This window comes from Sinocyclocheilus anshuiensis, unplaced genomic scaffold, assembly GCF_001515605.1.
Source record: "Sinocyclocheilus anshuiensis isolate Anshui unplaced genomic scaffold, SAMN03320099.WGS_v1.1 scaffold419, whole genome shotgun sequence".
Classification (NCBI taxonomy): Eukaryota; Metazoa; Chordata; class Actinopteri; order Cypriniformes; family Cyprinidae; genus Sinocyclocheilus; species Sinocyclocheilus anshuiensis.
This window is the reverse complement of record NW_015548228.1, coordinates 1,726,655-1,731,113: the sequence shown is the minus strand read 5'-3', so window position 1 is coordinate 1,731,113 and position 4,459 is coordinate 1,726,655. Positions and strand designations below refer to the sequence as shown.

Sequence of the window (4,459 nt, the reverse complement as noted above, 5' to 3'; positions counted from 1 at the left end):
AGAGAGAGAGAGAGAGAGAGAGAGAGAAGCTGGAGGATACTGGATGAACGGAGGAGAGAAGGGGAGGAGGTAGGACGGGAGGGAGGATGGAAAGGGGAGGGGGTTTGTGTATGTGTGTGGAAGAGCGAGAACCACAGAGAGACAGAAAGAGAAGCGACAGACGGCAGGGGCGGCAGCCGGAGGAAGAGTCACAGTGAAAGAATCAGTAAGGCAACCGTCTGAGAACGACAGATCCAGAGACACAGAAAAAAGAGAGGAAGACGGAGTCAGAGGTAGGCTGCTCCTTTCTATTACCTTCATTTCCTTCATTATACCAGAGCTAAACACAAAGCCAGGCCCAGCGTGCACTGCACGAGATCATTGTGTGTGTTTTGGTGATTATCTCATCTAGAGGGTCTTTATTTTCTCTCTGAGCCAATCAGTGGTATATGTGCAAATCAGCACTGCACTGCAGATGGAGAAGAGAGAGATTCAGAGGAAGAGAAAGACTAACGGAGAGAGAGGGAGAGTAAGGATGCATTAGGCATCTGAGCAGAGAGAAAGAGCAAGTACTGATGCTTTCACAACAGTGCTGAGGAAAACGTGCCGACCTGTTTCCATTATTGATAGTAAGAGTCCATCAGTTTGTTCATTGTTTGTCTGAGGTGCATGTGTTCCTGCAACAATGTAAGTGAAACAGAATTAGGTCACTGCGAGTTGAATTCTAATGGTCTGGATCTGTTTAGAAATGGGTGCAGGGTTAGAGAAATGCTGCTTGTACCACAAAACACAAAACGCTTCATGACAACAGGCATTTAAACGATTAATGACTTTGTGCTGGCAAAATAATGATTCTAACATGATGTAGCCTCCAGGCAACATGTATTCCTCTAAGATCAATGCAAGTTTTGAAGATGGTCCAGGAAAACATTCAAACAGATGTCTACAAATGTCTTGCTGTCTTTCTAATCTCTAACAAAAGGCGATTCTGTGTGATCGCTGACCTTTCACCCCTGGGTCAGCTTATTATTCATAAATCCCATTTGGCACTAATATAAAATCTTTCTCAATGTGTCATCAACATGCATCACTTTTATCTTTAGAGGTGCTAAAGAATAAGTCTCATTTGTTGGCATAATATTATTATAGAGAGATCAGTGGTTCTGAGCAAACTTCCAATGGAGTCTTGGACTTAAAATTATATGTTTGAAAACATAAAAAAAACCACATTAAAAAAAAAAAAAATGTTCACTTCAATAACTAGTATTTTAAAATGCAGAATCAAAATCTGTTCTAGATAGAGGACTGATTTGTAATTTGTTACACTGAGTTATTTGAAGTTATTCGACACAAGGAGAAGGTTTATTTCAGACCTTACATGCATTTCCCAGATTAATCACCAGTACTGGATCAAAATTCATCTTGAGGGATATAAAAACTCCTCTAACAATCTTGTACATGCTTTTATCTCTGTCTGTGAAAACCTATCCATTTCTTAGATAACCTGATTGAAATCCCTCTGCCATTATAACAGTTTAAAGGAGCCTTATCCCATGCCAAGCAGCTCTCCACCTGCTTTCAGCTGTGTAAGCAAACAACTCATTATGATTATTTGCAATAACCTTCCCATCAGTCACAGATACCGTCAGTTATCTTACAGACCCCAAAAAATCAAATCTGGAATTTTGTAGCGTTTAAGTGAACCTGCGACCTCCAAATGACTATTAACTGCTAATTTATTTATTTTAGGGATCAGTAAGATTTTTTTGTAAAGGAATTAATTCATTTATTCAGCAAGGATGCATTAAATTGGCCAAAAGTGACAGTGATATAAATACATTAATAATGTTACGACAGATTTCTATTTCAAATAAATGAAGTTTTTAAAAACTTTCTATTCATCAAAGAATAAAAGCATGGTTTTCACAAAAACATTAAGCATCACAATTGTTTTCAACATTGATAATAATAAGAAATGTTTCTTGAGCAGCAAATCAGCCCTAAACTCTTGAAAGGTGTATATCCCATTCAACTTTCCTGTTTTATCAATAAAGGTCAACACAAACAATTTGCACTTGTCAAGCAATTGTCTTCCACTGTTGAAAAAACGAAATGTCCCGTCCTGAACTCACACCATTGGTTATTAAGCAAGAAGCTGACATGTCAAACTGCTGCTCAGACAATGCTTAATTGTTTGATGGTGCAACAGAGCCAGTGTTTCACTTTTCAGAGGAATTCACCTAAAACAGGGACTGGAGAAAGTATTTTACAAAAATGACACAATTTCAATTTAAAGTTAGCTCAATATAAGAAGAATCTAAAGTTTAGAATGAAAGGTGTGTTGAAACTGGACTGTTTTCAAATGATTTTCAAGATGTTAAATCATATTCAAATGGATGAACTCTGTGCAGGTGGCCTATAGAAACATAAGCTTCCCTATAGTTTACATATTTCGCTCTGGTTCCCTTCAGAGTCTCAGAGAGTAAATATCCTCCAGGCGGCAGGCAGACAACACCATTCACCTAACGACATTAAATGTGTTTTATACACCCTTAAAGTTTTTAACAACCAGATTGGATTTGCTGTTCTGAAATTCAGCACACATCCGCACAATTTAAGAAAGCCAAACAGATGCACTATCTGCTGAAGACTTCCTGACCTAAACAGACCTTCAAAGCCAATAAGGTTGCAGAGAGGTCTTTGTCAGTATCTCTCTCTCTCTCTCTCTCTCTCTCTGTCTCTCTCTCTGTGTGTGTGTGTGTGTGTGTGGTTTTCTTAGATCCAAGCCAAAACTGAAAAGGGCTCTAAGCTGTTCTGGACAGAAATAGCACACATGATGACGTGTTCATGCTTTCATGCCAAAGCTCATATTTGTCTTTTTAGGTTTATGAACAAGCCATGCAACATTAACTCTACACTGGCTTTCTACATAACAAGATATTATTCTTGATAAAATACAGCAATACTACTATTACATATATGAACAAATCATTTATACATACCATTTTAACAGGATGGGGTAATTAAAAAATGAAATTAATACTTTTATTTAACATGGACATATTAAATTGGTCAAAAGTTACCACGTAAAGACACTTAGAATTACTACTTTAAATAAAGATGTTCTTCTGAACTTCCTTTTATCAAAGAATCCTTAAACGTATCAAATAAAAATGTGTGTATTTTAGGAATAAATTATTTTAATAATTCATTTTATAAATTACTTTCCAAAATAATAAAAACCTGGAATTTCTCTACTGATAGACTGTAGATTTATCATTTATTAAATGTTTGTCTAACACTAGTCCAGAACCTATTTTTTCTCAATATTAACTTGGCTGTGCTGTTTATACCAACATTCACACTGTCTCTCTCTCTCTCACACACACACAGATCTGTGATTTGTCATATTATACGGTGTATATATATATATATATATATATATATATATATTAGCAGGCACACTGGGAAATGTATATGATGTTATATTGTGTGTCACTACATGAAACAGTAACAGACGTTCGTCTAATTATTTTCACAAGTGTCACAATCAGATCTGCACGACTGGCTTGGTGTGAGTTCAGGGGGTGTATTACAGAAAGATCCTAACTTTAAAATCTTATCTTATCTGTTTGGTAACCATGGTAAATTCAGTTATGACCACATTTAGGACAAAAGCTATTACAGAACAGAGTTTCCTAAGTGTGTTTTCTTATCTTAACTACAGATAGGAAGGGGGTATTACAGAAACCTCCTAACTTGACAAAAAAAACACACACACACACACACACACACACACACACACACACACAAAACCTTTTAAAACACACCTCATATGCCCCTGTGTATTGCTTCCACTAAGCTCTTTTACCAATTACATCATTACCAGAACAGCATAAAGTGGGAATGACATCATCCTTTAAAGCAAAAGTAATTGTGGATTCCTGTCTGTGGTAGCCATGATGGGATTATTAGTTTATCTCTCACATTCACTCTCCTGATAATTCTGAGAATTGAATGCAGCTCTATGGTATTACAGGTGCCTGCAGCTATATATCATCACCTTTTTTTATTCTTTTTACAGTGAGACAGCTGTCCTAACTTCAAAATTATTTGAAAGCTAACGGAAAAACTGCTTACAATTGCGCTGTCCAACAATGGTATTACATTTATTAAAGGGGTGGTTCATTGCGATTTCACTTTCTGTCTTCTAACGATTCTAATGGATTCACAAGTTTCAAAATCAATGTTCTAAAGTAGTGGTTCTTAATACTGTTCCTCTCGTCCCCCTGCTCTGTACACGCTCTGCATCTCTCTCATATTCAGCTCAGCTCCAACAATGAACTGTTACAATTATACACTTTTTTCACATAGTTATGAGAAGCGTTAAACATGGACACACGTGCAGTTGCCGTACTGTATTAAAGCTTTAATCAGGATAAAACTGTATATTAAAAGCTAACATAAGCAGTAGCATTTA

General features: G+C 36.6%; 1 protein-coding gene across 3 annotated transcripts in view; it reads left to right on the top strand.

The window, feature by feature from the left end:
• The first annotated feature begins 111 nt into the window (after window positions 1–111).
• The window catches only part of LOC107654527 (MAGUK p55 subfamily member 3-like), a 23,329-nt gene continuing 18,981 nt past the window's right edge, over window positions 112–4,459 (top strand). For 2 of the 3 annotated variants that reach the window (XM_016441630.1, XM_016441629.1), the window contains exon 1: window positions 112–272. The gene's annotated coding sequence lies outside the window, so the exon portion shown is untranslated. The remainder of the gene's footprint in view (window positions 273–4,459) is intronic. The other variant, XM_016441631.1, reaches the window with a different exon arrangement.